This window comes from Oncorhynchus gorbuscha, linkage group LG04 (assembly GCF_021184085.1).
Source record: "Oncorhynchus gorbuscha isolate QuinsamMale2020 ecotype Even-year linkage group LG04, OgorEven_v1.0, whole genome shotgun sequence".
Taxonomy (NCBI): Eukaryota; Metazoa; Chordata; class Actinopteri; order Salmoniformes; family Salmonidae; genus Oncorhynchus; species Oncorhynchus gorbuscha.
Window position 1 is genome coordinate 52,642,193 of NC_060176.1, and position 18,738 is coordinate 52,660,930.

The window sequence follows — 18,738 nt, forward strand, 5'->3', positions numbered from 1 at the left end:
TTGTCCGTGTTTATTGTTGTTTACCGGAGAATAAACCTCTATTCATTATTTGCTCTCTGCGCCTGATTCCACCCACCTTGACTAGTCGTGACACGAATATATTGATGAAAGTAACCTTATCCATGAGAGATTTACATGGTTATCAAAATGTCACACCAAGGCAGGCCTGCAAGAAACATATCCCTTATTGTAAGTGTTTCTAAAATCCCCCATGGGAAAAATGAATGGTGGAAAAATGTCATGTCCACCAGAGCTGTTACCAGATAATTGAATGTTCATTTCGCTACCATAAGCCACCTCCAACGTCAGAAATGTACAGATATACAGAATTTGGCAGTACATGCAACCAGCCTCACAACTGCAGACCATGTGTAACCACACCAGCCCAGGACCTCCACATCCGGCTTCTTCACCTGCGGGGATCGTCTGAGACCAGCCACCCAGACAGCTGATGAAACTCTGGGTTGCATAGCTGAATAATCATCTGTGTGCTCGTCGTCCTCACCAGGGTCTTGACCTGACTGCAGTTTGGCATCATACCTAACTTCAGTGAGCATTCGATGGCCTCTGGCACTCTGAAGAAGTGTTCTATTCACAAATGAATCTCAATTTCAACTGTGGGTTATGGTATGGGCAGGCATAAGATATGGGGGAGGGGTGTTAGTTGTGTTTCTTCTGGGACTGGAATAAAAATGCCTGGAACGTAAAATAAAGTTATTAACCGGTTCCCATGCTTTTAAAATCACGGTAGTCTACACATACACACACACACACACATCCACTGGCAAAGATTTACGGCTTGCAGGCAGACACTGAAATAGTTTCTGAGTGACAGAGTGAAGGCTTTGCATAGGCGCTTAGTTGTGTTTCTTCTGGGACTCCAAATAATGTCTTGAATTTAAAATAATGTTATTAACCCGGTTCCCATGCTTTTAAAATTATGGTTCTGTTCTGGAACAGTTTAGATCACTTTAGATTCCGGTTTTGATTCTGTTCCTCAAATTTTGTTGCCATTTTCTGTTTTTCGTTTCTGTTCCCTGTTCCAGGGCCTATTGCAATAATAAGAAATTATAACACATTTCATGCAATTGTATTTATTTTGCCATGGGGCATAGAGAAAACAATTGCAGTTTTACAGCTAATTTCCTGCAATTCAATCCATTTTGTCAAAACTTATGTCATGTTAATGATATCTGAGTGAGAGTAACTAACAAAATCAATGGGGCCCCCTTGGAGTTCAGGTCTCCTGGGCACCTACCCAGCATGCACAGTCGATATTCAGACATGATTAATACAAGTTTAGATACAGTAGCTGGCTAGAATAACTTTATATTTGTATTTATTTTTGTACTTTTACTTCTTTTTCTCCCCCATTTTGTGATATCCAATTGGTGGTTACAGTCTTGTCCCATCACTGCAACTCCCTTTCGGACTCAGAGGTGACGCTTGACTAACTTAACAATGTAAAAGTTGTTAGCTGACATGGTAACTTTGTGACTGCCAGTGACTGACATAACAAGAGAAACTGCTGATGCACAACCAAATTTCGAAATTGCACATTGTGTATTCTACTATTCTAACTCGCAACAGTAAGACTGACTTCCCAAATAAATAAATAATATATATTGTTTTTGGTGGGGGCCCCTTAGCGGCTGGTGGCCCTTAGCGACCACTTATCAAATCAAATCAAATCAAATGTTATTTGTCACATACAAATGGTTAGCAGATGTTAATGCGAGTGTAGCGAAATGCTTGTGCTTCTTGTTCTGACAATGCAGTAATAACCAACAAGTAATCTAGCTAACAATTCCAAAACTACTACCTTATAGACACAAGTGTAAGGGGATAAAGAATATGTACATAAAGATATATGAATAATTGATGGTACAGAGTGGCATAGATACAGTAGATGGTATTGAGTGCGGTATATACATATGAGATGAGTATGTAAACAAAGTGGCATAGTTAAAGTGGCTAGTGATACATGTATTACATAAAGATGCAGTAGATGATATAGAGTACAGTATATACGTATACATATGAGATGAATAATTAAGGGTATGTAAACATTATATTAGGTAGCATTGTTTAAAGTGGCTGGTGATATATTTTACATAATTTCCCATCAATTCCCATTATTAAAGTGGCTGGAGTTAAGTCAGTGTGTTGGCAGCAGCCACTCAATGTTAGTGGTGGCTGTTTAACAGTCTGATGGCCTTGAGATAGAAGCTGTTTTTCAGTCTCTCGGTCCCAGCTTTGATGCACCTGTACTGACCTCGCCTTCTGGATGACAGCGGGGTGAACAGGCAGTGGCTCGGGTGGTTGTTGTCCTTGATGATCTGTATGGCCTTCCTGTGACATCGGGTGGTGTAGGTGTCCTGGAGGGCAGGTAGTTTGCCCCCGGTGATGCGTTGTGCAGACCTCACTACCCTCTGGAGAGCCTTACGGTTGTGGGCGGAGCAGTTGTCGTACCAGGCGGTGATACAGCCCGACAGGATGCTCTTGATTGTGCATCTGTAGAAGTTTGTGAGTGCTTTTGGTGACAAGCCGAATTTCTTCAGCCTCCTGAGGTTGAAGAGGTGCTGCTGCGCCTTCTTCACGATGCTGTCTGTGTGGGTGGACCAATTCAGTTTGTCTGTGATGTGTACGCTGAGGAACTTAAATCTTACTACCCTCTCCACTACTGTTCCATCGATGTGGATAGGGGGGTGTTCCCTCTGCTGTTTCCTGAAGTCCACAATCATCTCCTTAGTTTTGTTGACGTTGAGTGTATGTCAGGACCCGGTTACGAACCCAGGTCTCCGGAGTGAGAAACAGTCACTTAACCAACTGAGCCACAAATAGTCGGCAGAACCCAGAAGATGAGGCAGACACAGCAGTACTTGAGACGGTGTATTGAATGTAAAAAGTGAAGTTCTTCAGGAAAACAGGTAACTCCACAACCTCAAAAGGAATCCAACAAGAACAAAGGTAGTCCTCCAAGACAAAAAAGGTAAATCCACAAAGTGGAAGGTAAAGCACAAAAAGCCTCAAAAGATACTCAAAAAACAAACAAACAAGAACAAAAAACAGAATTCCACAAGAGAGTCCACCGGGATCAACAAGAGTTCTCAGAGTACTAGGGCTGGGTGCTAACATACAAACACAGAGCAAAGAACAGAGGAAAACAAAGGGTTTAAATACAATCAGGGGAAACGAGGCACAGGTGCAAATAATAATGGGGATCAAGGGAAAACAAAAGGTCAAAAGGCACAATGGGGGCATCTAGTGACCAAAAACCGGAACAACCCTGGCCAAATCCTGACAGTGTAAGGTTATTTTCCTGACACCACACTCCGAGGGCCCTCACCTCCTCCCTGTAAGCCGTCTCGTCGTTGTTGGTAATCAAGCCTACCACTGTTGTGTCGTCCGCAAACTTGATGATTGAGTTGGAGGCGTGCGTGGCCACGCAGTTGTGGGTGAACAGGGAGTACAGGAGAGGGCTCAGAACGCACCCTTGTGGGGCCCCAGTGTTGAGGATCAGCGGGGTGGAGATGTTGTTGCCTACCCTCACCACCTGGGGGCGGCCCGTCAGGAAGTCCAGTACCCAGTTGCACAGGGCGGGGTCGAGACCCAGGGTCTCGAGCTTGATGACAAGCTTGCAGGGCACTATGGTGTTAAATGCCGAGCTGTAGTCGATGAACAGCATTCTCACAGGTATTCCTCTTGTCCAGATGGATTAGGGCAGTGTGCAGTGTGATTGAGATTGCATCGTCTGTGGACCTATTTGGGCGGTAAGCAAATTGGAGTGGGTCTAGGGTGTCAGGTAGGGTGGAGGTGATATGGTCCTTGACTAGTCTCTCAAAGCATTTCATGATGACGGAAGTGAGTGGTACGGGGCGGTAGTCATTTAGCTCAGTTACCTTAGCTTTCTTGGGAACAGGAACAATGGTGGCCCTCTTGACGCATGTGGGAACAACAGACTGGGATAGGGATTGATTGAATATGTCCATAAACACACCAGCCAGCTGGTCTGCGCATGCTCTGAGGGCGCGGCTGGGGATGCCGCCTGGGCCTGCAGCCTTGCGAGGGTTGACACGTTTAAATGTTTTCCTCACGTCGGCTGCAGTGAAGGAGAGTCCGCATGTTTTAGTTGCGGGCCGTGTCAGTGGCACTGTATTGTCCTCAAAGCGGGCAAAAAAGTTATTTAGTCTGCCTGGGAGCAAGACATCCTGGTCCGTGATTGGGCTGGTTTTCTTTTTGTAATCCATGATTGACTGTAGACCCTGCCACATGCCTCTTGTGTCTGAGCCGTTGAATTGAGATTCTACTTTGTCTCTATACTGACGCTTAGCTTGTTTGATTGCCTTGCGGAGGGAATAGTTACACTGTTTGTATTCGGTCATGTTTCCAGTCACCTTGCCCTGCTTAAAAGCAGTGGTTCACGCTTTCAGTTTCACCCGAATGCTGCCATCAATCCACGGTTTCTGGTTTGGGAATGTTTTAATCGTTGCTATGGGAATGACATCTTCAACGCACGTTCTAATGAACTCGCTCACCGAATCAGCGTATTCGTCAATGTTGTTGTCTGACGCAATACGGAACATATCCCAGTCCACGTGATGGAAGCAGTCTTGGAATGTGGAATCAGATTGGTCGGACCAGCGTTGAACAGACCTCAGCGCGGGAGCTTCTTGTTTTAGTTTCTGTCTGTAGGCAGGGATCAACAAAATGGAGTCGTGGTCAGCTTTTCCGAAAGGAGAGCGGGGCAGGGCCTTATATGCGTCACGGAAGTTGGAATAGCAATGATCCAAGGTTTTTCCAGCCCTGGTTGCACCGACTCCGATAGCGTCTCTCCAGTGAGCCATGTTTCCGTGAAGCAAAGAATGTTAGTCTCTGATGTCCCTCTGGAATGCTACCCTTGCTCGGATTTCATCAACCTTGTTGTCAAGAGACTGGACATTGGCGAGGAGAATGCTAGGGAGTGGTGCACGATGTGCCCGTCTCCGGAGTCTGACCAGAAGACCGCTTCTTTTTCCCCTTTTACGAAGTCGTTTTTTGGGGTCGCCGGCTGGGATCAATTCCGTTGTCCTGGGTGAAAGGCAGAACACAGGATCTGCTTCGCGAAAGTCATATTCTTGGTCGTACTGATGGTGAGTTGACGCTGCTCTTATGTTCAGTAGTTCTTCTCGACTGTATGTAATGAAACCTAAGATGACCTGGGGTACCAATGTAAGATAAAAACAAAAACTGCATAGTTTCCTAGGAACGCGAAGCAACACGGCCATCTCTGTCGGCGCATGGAGCCAGCACTGGTTATATTAGAACCAATCACAAAGATGTCATTGTACATACTGTAGATGTTTCTGCCATGTCCCTCTGACATGACATGACTAAGCCATCACTATATGAGTCCTACATCTCTACTTATAGAGATCATAGATGAGACAATGCCTAATTTACCTGTCAGAATTTGGAGGCATTAAACTGTTTTCATTGAGATGATGGACGTGTCTTATTCACTGTTCTTTCCTTCAACCACTGATTAACCTCTTTATAACTGTCAGGCCATATATCTGCTGTTCTGTCTTTCTACGATTCTTATTCTCAGTGGTGGAAAGTACTTAAGTAAAAAATACTTGAAACTATTGCTTAAGTAGTTTACTTTACTTTACATTCATATTTTGGACAACTTTTACTTCACTATATTCCTAAAGAAAATGATGTACTTTTTATTCTATACATTTTCCCTGACACCAAAAAAGTACTCGTTACATTTTGAATGCTTAGCAGGACAGGTCATCCCTACTGCCTATGATTTGGCGGATTCACTGAACACATGCTTCGTTTGTAAATGATGTCTGAGTGTTGGAGCGTACCACTGGCTATCCGTAAATGTAAATAACAAGAAAACGGTGCCGTCTGGTTTGCTTAATAGAAATGATTTATACTTTTGCTTTTACTTTTGATACTTAAGTATATTTTAGCAATTACATTTACTTTTGATACTTAAGTATATGTCAAATCAAATACTTTTAGACTTTTACTCAAGTAGTATTTTACTGGATGACTTTCACTTTTACTTGAGTCATTTCTATTAAGGTATCTGTAATTTTACTCAAGTATGACAATTGAGTCTCTTTTTCCAACACGGCTTATTCTGCAGCAAAACAGTATTTGACAACGAGTACAGAGAAAACCATCAACACCCTCTGTCTAATGTGGCACTTCCCTGAGACACCGCACTGACGAAACCCAGAGAACAGTGAGGAGCGATTGTCCACATGCCAGAGCTTAAGCACTCAACACTGAAGCTCCTTTTTATAGCCAGGCTACTTCTGTATACACCCTAATGAGAATCTTGGCATCCGTTCATGGTAATGAAATATCAATAGAGAGAGAGAGCACATCATCAAACATACATACAATACAGGACAGTACAGTGCCTTTCCATAACACAGCAGGGTTCAGAAGGTGTCATTGCTATGACCAGCTCAGCCATGGATGTTCTCTTTATGTCAGCTCCTCTGGTTATATTCACAGACCAGAGCCACTTATTCTGATCCATGAGGAGTCACTGAGAGTTCACCAAGAGGATAAAGAAGGAAGCCATATAAACTGAAGGTATTCAAAGCCTTCTTCACTATGCTGCTGTTGCTGCTATCTGGTCATGGCTCTACAGAGAGGTGCATATCTGTGGGGCTTTAACCACTTGCTCCTACCTGGCACGCAGGCGTCCCATCTAGAACTCTGGAAATGCAAATGCACTACGCTAAATGCTAATAGTATTAGTTAAAACTCAAACGTTCATTAAAATACACATGCAGGGTATTGAATTAAAGCTACACTCGTTGTGAATCCAGGCAACAAGTCAGATTTTTTAAATGCTTTTCGGCGAAAGCATGAGAAGCTATTATCTGATAGCATGTAACACCACAAAAGAGCCGCAGGGGACGTAAACAAAATAATTAGCATATTCGGCGCTACACAAACCGCACAATAAAATATAAAACATTCATTACCTTTGACCATCTAAAAGTCGACGATAAACTTTCACAAAACACTTCGAAATACTTTTGTAATGCAACTTTAGGTATTAGTACACGTTAATAAGCAATACAATTCATCAGGAGGCGATGTAACTTCTATAGGTGTCGTTTGGAAAAAAACATGGCCGAGAGAGCTCGACCAAAACATCCGGTCGGAGAACGGAGGGAAGGAGTTCCCTTGAACCGGTTAGACCAAGAATCAATTGCGAATCAAATGACAAGACTCTAGACAACGTGTGGTAGCTGTAGGCGCTGAAACCCTGGTCTCATGTAATTCGGTTCACTTTGAACAATTCCTGGAAGTAAGCGCAAGGATATTTATTTCCATTTTCAGTGATCAGGTTTTCCTGCGCTATTCGATGAAACTCATGCTCTGTTAAAGTCACAGCCGTGATTTAACCAGTTTTAGAAACGTCAGAGTGTTTGCTATCCACACATACTAATAATATGCATATACTATATTCCTAGCATTGTCACGCCCTGGTCATTATATTTTGTGTTTTTTGGTATATGTTTGGGTAAGCCAGGGTGTGACATGTTTATATGTTGTGTTTTCGTATTGGGGTTTGTAGTATTGGGATTGTGCATGATTAGGGGTGTGTCTAGTTAGGCTTGGCTGCCTGAGGCGATTCTCAATTGGAGTCAGCTGCTTATTGTTGTCTCTGATTGGGAACCGTATTTAGGCAGCCTGAGTTCGCGTTGTATTTTGTGGGTGTTTGTACCTGTCTCTGTGTAGTAGTCACCAGATAGGCTGTAATTAGTTTCACTCGTTTGTTGTTTTCGTATTCAGTTATTTCATGTACCGCGACATTCTTCATTAAAGTCATGAATAACCTACACGCTGCATTTCGGTCTGACTCTCTTCATTCAACAAAAGAATGTTGTTATAGAAACACCCACCACTCACAGACCGAGCAGCGTGTGAACTGGCAGCATCTGAAGGAGGACGTTATGGACAGCAAAAGAATGGAGTATACTACGTGGGAAGAAATCGACAGGTGGGCGGCCGACCCAGAGCGAGTGCAGGAGCCCGCCTGGGATTCCCTACAGCAATGCGAGGAGGGCTATAGATGGATTGTTTCGAAAAGGAAAGCACGGCTATACAGAGCGAAAACGGAATGTAACGGGGGAAAGCGCAGAGAGAGAGTGGCTGAGTCAGGAGTCAGACCTGAGCCTACTCTCCCTGTTAATCGTGAAGAACAGTTGCAGTGGGAGAGACTGCACCATTTGGAGATTTGGACATGGGAGGAGGAATTAGACGGTAAAGGACCCTGGGCGCAGCCGGGAGAATATCGCAGTCCCAAGGAGGAAATAGAAGCCGCTAAAGCGGAGAGGCGCAGGTATGAGGAAGCATCACGGCGACGCGGTTGGAAACCAGAAAGTCACCCCCAAAAATGTATTAGGGTGGGTGCTAGAGGGGAGAATAGTTATGCCAGGTAGGAGACCTGCGCATACTCCCTGTGCTCACCGTTGGGCTAGAGAGACCGGGCAGGCACCGTGTTATGCTATGGAGCGCACGGTGTTTCCAGTGCGGGTGCAGAGCCAGCTGCGACACATACCAGCTCTTCCTATTGGCCGGGCTAGAGTGGGCATCGAGCCAGGTAAGCTTGGGCAGGCTCGGTGCTCAAGAGCTCCAGTGCGCCTGCACGGTCCGGTCTATCCAGAGCCACCTCTACACACCAGTCCTCCGGTAGCAGCTCCCCGCACCAGGCTTCCTGTGCGTGTCCTCGCGCCAGTACCACCAGTTCCAGCACCACGCACCAGGCCTCCAGTGCGCCTCGCCTGTTCAGCGCAGCCAGCGCTTTTCTCTCCTCCTGCGCTGCCAGAGTCTCCCGCTTGTTTAGCGGAGCCAGAGCCTTTCTCCTCTCCTGCGCTGTTGGATTCTCCCGCCTGTTTAGCTCAGCCAGAGCTTTTCTCCTCTCCTGCGCTGTTGGAGTCTCCCGCCTGTTTAGCGCAGCCAGAGCTTTTCTCCTCTCCTGCGCTGCCGGAGTCTCCAGTCTGCCCAGCGCTGCCAGTACTCCCAGTACTCCCAGTCTGCCCAGTCTGCCCAGTGCTCCCAGTCTGCCCAGTGCTCCCAGTCTGCCCAGTGCTCCCAGTCTGCCCAGCGCCGCCAGTCGGCCCAGCGTCGCCAATCTGCCAGGATCCGCCAGAAGTGCCAGTCTGCCAGGATCCGCCAGAAGTGCCAGTCTGCCAGGATCCGCCAGAAGTGCCAGTCTGCCAAGATCTTCTAGATCGGCCAGACAACCTGAATCTTCCAGTTCCACCAGCCAGCCAGGATTTACCGGAGCCTACTACCTGCCTGAGCTTCCTCTCAGTACTGAGCTTCCTCTCAGTACTGAGCTTCCTCTCAGTACTGAGCTTCCTCTCAGTACTAGGTTTCCTCTCAGTACCAGGCTGCTTCTGTCCCGAGCTGCCCCTCAGTCCCGGGCTGCCCCTCTGTCCTGAGATGCCCCTCTGTCCTGAGCTGCCCCTCTGTCCTGAGATGCCCCTCTGTCCTGAGCTGCCCCTCTGTCCTGAGCTGCCCCTCTGTCCTGAGCTGCCCCTCTGTCCCGAGCTGCCCCTCGGTCCCGAGCTGCCCCTCGGTCCCGAGCTGCCCCTCAGTTATGTGGGGATCAGGGTGAGGACTATTAGGCCATGGTCGGCGGAGAAAGTGGATTATCCCAGGACGCGAAGGAGAGGAAATAGGACATTGATGGAGTGGGGTCCACGTCCCGAGCCAGAGCCGCCACCATGGACAGACGCCCACCTGGACCCTCCCTATGCTCTTGAGGTGCGTCCCGGAGTCCGCACCTTAGGGTGGGGGGTTCTGTCACGCCCTGGTCATTATATTTTGTGCTTTTGGTATATGTTTGGGTAAGCCAGGGTGTGACATGGGTTTATATGTTGTGTTTTCGTATTGGGGTTTGTAGTATTGGGATTGTGTATGATTAGGGGTGTGTCTAGTTAGGCTTGGCTGCCTGAGGCGATTCTCAATTGGAGTCAGCTGCTTATCGTTGTCTCTGATTGGGAACCGTATTTAGGCAGCCTGAGTTCGCGTTGTATTTTGTGGGTGTTTGTACCTGTCTCTGCGTAGTAGTCACCAGATAGGCTGTAATTAGTTTCACTCGTTTGTTGTTTTCGTATTCAGTTATTTCATGTACCGCGACATTCTTCATTAAAGTCATGAATAACCTACACGCTGCATTTCGGTCTGACTCTCTTGTCGTTACAGGCATGAGTAGCAGGGCGCTGAAATGTCGATTTTTAACAGAATGTTCGAAAAAGTAGAGGGTCGACTTAACAGGTTAAAGTGCTCTATTGGGCTGGGTACTAAGCCTGCTAGAATCTGAAATTCTAAATGAAATACTACCTACATACTAGATTTTTTTTTACTTTTAAAAAAAAGATTATTGGAAGGTTGAAAGGAATGAGTACTCAGAACTGTTTGAATGTGTCAGCTGGCCTGGTGAGTAATTGGAATGAATGAATATATATAATGGGCAATACTAGAAAATACTGTATCATGCATCTGTTATTACCATGGTTAGTTACCATGTAGGGCGACCCAGCCCCCAAAGTGACTATTTACACTGAATGCATTGATTCCTCTGTTTTGTCTTAGGAATTCAACATTCTCTGTGTTGATCTCACCAACCCCCATTGTCACACCTATTAGAAGCATATCTTATTGGAGATGAACCAGTAATGCTGTTGGTCAACAACTCAGATTTTGAATCCAAACAACTGAGGTCTTAGATTCATTGTCTCGCTCTCCTTTTTGTTCCTGGTCTGCGCTGGTGAGACAGTCTCTCCTTCTCTTTCATTCTTTCCCTCTCCCATGAGCTATGGGCTCCCTCTCTGATCATGCTTAAAATAATGCCTTGTAATGCTTGTTAATGCTTTGTAACTTAAGCTGTATGTCTTGTATGGCATAAGGCTCCCGAGTGGCGCAGTGGTCTAAGGCACTGCATCTCAATGCTAGAGGCATCACTACAGACCCTGGTTTGATCCCGGGCTGTATCAAAACTGGCTGTGATCGGGAGTCCCATAGAGCGGCGCACAATTGGCCCAGCATCGTCCGGGTTAGGGGAGGGTTTGGCCGTGGTAAGCCGTCATTGTAAAATAAGAATTTGTTCTTAACTGACTTGCTGTCACGCCTTGGTCATTGTATCTTGTGTTTTTGTTATATGTTTGGATGGGCCAGGGTGTGACATGGGTTTATATGTTGTATTTCGTATTGGGGTTTGTATTAATTGGGAGTGTGTATTATTAGGGGTGTGTCTAGTTAGGCTTGGCTGCCTGAGGCTATTCCTAATTGGAGTCAGCTGATTCTCGTTGTCTCGGATTGGGAACCGTATTTAGGCAGCCTGAGTGCGCGTTGTATTTCGTGGGTGATTGTACCTGTCTTTGTGTTAGTCACCAGATAGGCTGTAATTAGTTTCACTCGTTTGTTGTTTTCGTATTTTCAGTTATTTCATGTACCGCTATTTTCTTCATTAAAAGTCATGAGTAACCTACACGCTGCATTTCGGTCTGACTCTCTTCAAACAGCAGACGAACTACAATACAGAATCACCCACCACGATTCACAGACCGAGCAGCGTGTGAACTGGCAGGAGCTAAAGGAGGACGATATGGACGGCAGAAGCAGGGATTATACGACGTGGGAAGAAATCGACAGGTGGGCGGCCGACCCAGAGCGAGTGCAGGAGCCCGCCTGGGATTCCCTACAGCAATGCGAAGAGGGCTATACACGGATGGAATCGAAAAGGAAAGCACGGCTATACAGAGCGAAAACCGTAGGTAACGGGGGAAAGCGCAGAGAGAGAGTGGCAGAGTCAGGAGTCAGACCTGAGCCTACTCTCCCTGTTAATTGTGAGGAGTAGCAATATAAAGGACCCTGGGCGCAGCCGGGAGAATATCGCCGTCCCAAGGAGGAAATAGAAGTAGCTAAAGCGGAGAGGCGTGAGTATGAGGAGGCAGCACTGCGACGCAGTTGGAAACCGGAAAGTCACCCCCAAAAATTTATTGGGGGGGGCTAAAAGGGAGAATAGTTATGCCAGGTAGGAAACCTGCGCATACTCCCTGTGCTCACCGTTGGGCTAGAGAGACCGGGCAGGCACCGTGTTATGCTATGGAGCGCACGGTGTTTCCAGTGCGGGTGCAGAGCCAGCTGCGACTCATACCAGCCCTTCCTATTGGCCGGGCTAGAGTGGGCATCGAGCCAGGTAAGCTTGGGCAGGCTCGGTGCTCAAGAGCTCCAGTGCGCCTGCACGGTCCGGTCTATCCAGAGCCACCTATACACACCAGTCCTCCGGTAGCAGCTCCCCGCACCAGGCTTCCTGTGCATGTCCTCGCGCCAGTACCACCAGTTCCAGCACCACGCACCACGCACCAGGCCTCCAGTGCGCCTCGCCTGTTCAGCGCAGCCAGTGCTTTTCTCCCCTCCTGCCTGCCGGAGTCTCCCGCGCTGCTCGGAGTCTCCCGCCTTTTAGTTTTTCTCCCCTCCTGCGCTGCCGGAGCGCAACCAGAGCTGTTCTCTTCTCCTGCGCTATCGGAGTCTCCCGCCTGTTTAGCGCAGCCAGAGCCTTTCTCCTCTCCTGCGCTGCCGGAGTCTCCTGTCTGTCCAGCGCCACCAGTGCTCCCAGTCGGCCCAGCGCGTCCAGTGCGCCTCGCCTGTTCAGCGCAGCCAGAGCTTTTCTCCTCTCCTGCACTGTTGGAGTCTCCCGCCTGTTCAGTGCAGCCAGAGCCTTTCTCCTCTCCTGCGCTGCCGGAGTCTCCTGTCTGCCCAGCGCCGCCAGTCGGCCCAGCGTCACCAGTCTGCCAGGATCCGCCAGAAGTGCCAGTCTGCCAGGATCCGCCAGAAGTGCCAGTCTACCAAGATCTTCTAGATCGGCCAGACAACCTGAATCATCCAGGTCCACCAGCCAGCCAGGATTTACCGGAGCCTACTACCTGCCTGAGCTTCCTCTCAGTACTGAGCTTCCTTTCAGTACTAGGCTTCCTCTCTGTACTGGGCTCCCTCTCAGTACCGGGCTTCCCCTCAGTACTGGGCTGCTTCGGTCCCGGGCTGCCCCTCTGTCCCGGGCTGCCCCTCTGTCCTGAGATTCCCCTCTGTCCTGAGCTGCCCTGCTGTCCTGAGATGCCCCTCTATCCTGAGTTGCCCCTCTGTCCCGAGCTGCCCCTCTGTCCCGAGCTGCCCCTCTGTCCCGAGCTGCCCCTCTGTCCCGAGCTGCCCCTCTGTCCCGAGCTGCCCCTCTGTCCCGAGCTGCCCCTCGGTCCCGAGCTGCCCCTCGGTCCCGAGCTGCCCCTCGGTCCCGAGCTGCCCCTCGGTCCCGAGCTGCCCCTCAGTTATGTGGGGATCAGGGTGAGGACTATTAGGCCATGGTCGGCGGAGAAGGTGGATTATCCTAGGACGCGAAGGGGAGGAACTAGGACATTGATGGAGTGGGGTCCACGTCCCGAGCCAGAACTGCCACCATGGACAGACGCCCACCCGGACCCTCCCTATGCTCTTGAGGTGCGTCCCGGAGTCCGCACCTTAGGGGGGGGGTTCTGTCACGCCTTGGTCATTGTATCTTGTGTTTTTGTTATATGTTTGGGTAGGCCAGGGTGTGACATGGGTTTATATGTTGTATTTCGTATTGGGGTTTGTATTAATTGGGAGTGTGTATTATTAGGGGTGTGTCTAGTTAGGCTTGGCTGCCTGAGGCGATTCCTAATTGGAGTCAGCTGATTCTCGTTGTCTCGGATTGGGAACCGTATTTAGGCAGCCTGAGTGCGCGTTGTATTTCGTGGGTGATTGTACCTGTCTTTGTGTTAGTCACCAGATAGGCTGTAATTAGTTTCACTCGTTTGTTGTTTTCGTATTTTCAGTTATTTCATGTACCGCTATTTTCTTCATTAAAAGTCATGAGTAACCTACACGCTGCATTTCGGTCTGACTCTCTTCAAACAGCAGACGAACTACATTACACTTGCCTAGTTAAATAAAGGTAAAACAAATTATTCAGTATGTTATTTTCTTCATTTTACAAAGTAATTAAATACACTTGTATTTAGAATTCCATTTTCAGACATTTATTGATTCCCTATTACTGTAACTCAACTTTAGTCTCTTGCATACTGCTAAATCATCTTTGTGGAGTGAAATAATTCATTTAATGGGCCAATTGCTTAGTCTTACTATGAGTGGCATGTGAGGTATATATAATACGCACATATCAAATATTACTTCACTACAACCATTCCAATAACAGTCATTGAGAGCACCTGAATGTCTCTTTTTCCTATCTAATTGCAAAGGGGCGAGAGAAACATTATTCAGATATACTGTTGCTGTTTAGCACAGCATCACTCAGAATCCAAACCCCTTTGAGCATTCTTATCTTTAGCCTGTCCCCCCACTTTCTCAGCCTCAGGCTAGTAGATGGCTGCAGGGTGGGACGGCTACTGCCAGCTACACTTAAGCTAGATAATGGTTTCATTTGTCAAAATGAGTGACTTGTAATTCATCAACCTCTGTTAAAAGTACAAGGTGTTGACACATATAATATATACACAACTTGTCAGTAATAGTGGGTGCCCGGTTTTATACTTACTTTCTCCAGAGGGTAATTACTATAGCCTACTGTACTGTACAATGGCAGCAGTCTGAACAATTCCCAGCATTAATAACTGGGTAGTTCAGCAGCCCTGTGGTCATTTTTAAAGACTTAACATATTGCTATTATATTATTCTGACCCAAGAATGTTAGGGTTAGGGTTAAATGTGGGAATGTTTGCTCATTTCCAGTACTGAATAACTGTGCCTCTGGAGAGCACCTGCTGACAGATGATTCTTCATTATGAATACCACCAAATATCAATTCAGTTCATTTCCCCATTACTGAGCTCCCACAAAGAAGAATACATCTAACACATCTCTAACCCTGTCATTAGCCTCAGTAACAGAATAACAGAGGGTTAAGGAAGGGCAGGCAGGAAGTCAGGAAGGCAGAAAGGCAGGCCGGTTTCCTCTGCTATCTGAGGTGGATCTGCAAGTCATTCTGCTAGTTAAACATTAGCAGGAGGGCTCTAATGAAAGTCCAGCTGCCTCACACTTTGGTTAAAGTGAGAGTTTCGATGTGTTGATTCTCACGGCCAAACAATATTTACATAGAGCAAGCCCTCCAGAACAGGCAGGGAAATAATGGCATGCAGCCTGGCAGAGCCACTGACTGGGCCTGATTACACACACTGAGATGAGTTGGCTACTGGTGCAGAGGGCACTCTCACATTTCCATTAGCACAACTAACTAATCCAAATAAACCCTGCATGTATCAGGTGTTGTGAGATTCAGGGGAGCTGATCGTTTTACACACACACACACACACACACACACACACACACACACACACACACACACACACACACACACACACACACACACACACACACACACACACACACACACACACACACACACACACACACACACACACACACACACACACACACACACACACACACACACACACACACACACAGAAAATCAAACAACCTCTTCCTGACTTGACTTTGTCTAATTGATTACAGACTAAAGAGAGCTCCACTTGGTTTGTGGGAATATATGCATGGATTGAATTTTAATTTTTGGGCAATGATTTACACAAAATACTCTGTAATGTCAAAGTGGAAGAAAAATCTTAACATTTGTGAAGAAATTATAAAAAAATTAACTAACATATATTGATTTCATAAGTAGTCAACCTTCTGAGTCAATACATGTTAGAATCACCTTTGGCAGCGATTAGAGCCCTCCTGCTGTGAATCGTTCTGGGTAAGTCTCTAAGAGATTTGTACACCTGGACTGTACAATATTGGAACATTATTATTTTTCAAATTCTTCAAGTCCTGTGAAGTTGGTTGTTGATCATTGCTAGACAGCCATGATGATGTCTGGTCATAGATTTTCAAGACAATTTAAGTCAAAACTGTAACTCGGCCACTCAGAAACATTAAATGTTGTCTTGGTAAGCAACTCCAGTATATATTTGGCCTTGTGTTCTAGGTTATTGCCCTGTTGAAAGGTGAATTTGTCTCCCAGTGTCTGTTGGAAAGCAGACTGAACCAGGTTTTCCTCTATGATTTTGTGTGTGCTTAGCTCTATTCTGTTTCTTTTAGTCCTAAACAACTCCCTAACTCTTGCTAATAACAAGCATACCCATAACATGATGCAGCCACCACTATGCTTGAAAATATGAAGAGTGGTACTCAGTGATCTGTTGTGATGGATTTGGCCCAAACATATCACTTTGTTTTCAGGATATAAAGTTATTTCTTTGGCACATTTTTTGTAGTTTTACTTTATTGTCTTATTGCAAACAAGATGCATGTTTTGGAATATTTTTTATTCTGTACAGGCTTTCTTCTTTCCACTCTATCATTTAGGTTAGTATTTGGTGAGTAACTACAATGTTGTTGATCCATCATCAGTTTCTCCTATCACCGCCATTAAACTCTGTAACTGTTTTAGCATTGGCCTTATGGTGAAATCCCTGAGCGGTTTCCTTCCTCTCCGGCAACTGAGTTAGAAAGGATGCCTGTATCTTTGTAGTGACTGCGTGTATCGAAACACCATCCAAAGTGTAATTAATACCTTCACCATCCCCAAAGAGATATTCAATGTCTGTTTTTTTACCCATCACACTTCTTTGTGAGGCATTGGAAAAACCTCCCTGGTCTTTGTGGTTGAATCTATATTTGAAATTCGCTGCTCAACTGTACCCCACACATCAACAGATGTGTGGGGTACAGAGATGAGGTAGTCATTCAAAAATCATGTTAGACACTATTAGTCCAAGCAACTTTTTAACTTGTCAAGCACATTTTTACTCCTGAACTTATGTAGACTTGCCAAAACAAATGACCTCTATTCTTACGGACTCAAGATATTGCAGCTTTTCATTTTTAATTAATTTGTAAAAAATTCCAACAACATAATTTCACTTTAGCATTATGGGGTAATGTGTGCAGGCCAGTGACACAAAATCTACATTTATTCCATTGTAGATTCAGGCTGTAACACAACAAAATGTGGAAAAAGTCAAGGGGTGTGAATACTTTCTGAAGGAACTGTATATGAGAGTCTGTGGTAGTAATGGTAGGCCAATTAATAGGCCCTCAGGGAAATCTTGAAATGTCTGTTGAAATTTTCAGCTCAATGGCAATGACTCTCTCCACCATTATCAGTGGTAATGGTCTCTCACCACCACCACCTTCAGTAGGCTTGGAAAATAATAAACTACAGGCTACTGTAGGCTACATTAATATATTTGTATGACTTAAATTCATGTCAGTGGCCCAATGGCCCAGCATACATAAAGATCCGAGGGGAGAGTGGGTTTGCTGGTTTGCTGAAATTACCCTGCACTGTCTGATCTTCAAAACAATTGTGATGGGGGCACTTATCAATGTCTCAGATGCTATACAGTAGAAACCAGCTGTTAGAAACAGACGTTATCCAGTAGAAATCTGCTGGTAGATGTTAAATCATACAATAGAAATCTGCCCATAGAAAATGCATATAACAGCCTAGTAAAATTCTATATCTGGTAAAACATTTTTTGAATCAATGTTTGACAACTTTCATCGAACTGAATATAATATGATAAAGTCTGTAACCTACCTCAAATAGGAGTCATGAGAGAGACATCCAAAGGTGAGTACAATCCATTACCGCATATTCGGGAAATCTTTGGTTGAACCTAATGCGCGGGTAACAGAAAGATGCAACTCTGAAATAAGAATGGGTCTGAAAACAGCTCTCATGCACAATCTTGGTCCTCGCTTGGAGAAAATTCCTCACAATGTCAAGAAAATAGATCCAGTGGTAGTCTAAATGTTGAGATAGGGTAACTCATTTATGAATTCGCCACAACGTCCATGCGTGGGTGTTCTGTCACTGAGTGTCTCAATCCCGTTACAAACCAATCTGGGTCCAGTTCTATAAAACATTCATTGGATGCTGCCACACGTCTATTTACAATGAGAGAAGAACGTGGAATATGGTCCTTGAAGCAAACCAAATGAACTTGAACACGGTAGGCGGGAGACTATCCTTTCTGTACACCGCTGTCATATATTTGGGTCAATGTCGGTATGATGCCGCCAGCGTGTCGCGGTGAGACGACCTGTCTATTCTCTTCGTGTCCAGACCGCCTGTCTAACAGCCCTGTGGATCGCGCACACCACAGCGGTAACCGCGCTCTGCGCTCCACACAGACCGATTGCATTGCCTACTGTATTTAAAGAGACACAGCAGAAAATACACGCAACTACGGGCGCGGTGACTGTGCATTTCACTGTGCATTTTGCAGTAACTACTTTTATATTGCATATATTATAAACCATACAGGCCACCCTACACCATAAAACAAATAATTCCTACTTGTTTTGAATTAATTATATGGGTATTTATGTATGATTCTTGTCTTGAATTAATTATATGGGGCAGGTAATGGTCACCTTGACATGATTTATTTTATTTATATATTTTTATTTAACATTTATTTAACTAGGTAAGTCAGTTAATAAGAACAAATTCTTCAGATGCAGTGCATTAGACCGCTGAGCCACTCGAGATTTGTTTCTACTGTGTAATGTCACAACAGTGCAATACACCAAAACATCATACATCTAATTCTGTTTTTGTGAAAACATATAACTGTGATGGCTTTCTCCAACATG

At 45.8% G+C, this 18,738-nt stretch overlaps 1 protein-coding gene across 1 annotated transcript in view; it reads right to left on the reverse strand.

Annotated features, from left to right (window-relative positions):
• The window catches only part of LOC124034259 (WSC domain-containing protein 2-like), a 117,716-nt gene extending 99,462 nt beyond the window's left edge, over window positions 1–18,254 (reverse strand). Inside the window, exon 1 of the mRNA XM_046347191.1 lies at window positions 17,678–18,254. The gene's annotated coding sequence lies outside the window, so the exon portion shown is untranslated. The remainder of the gene's footprint in view (window positions 1–17,677) is intronic.
• Between the last annotated feature and the right edge of the window lie 484 nt (window positions 18,255–18,738).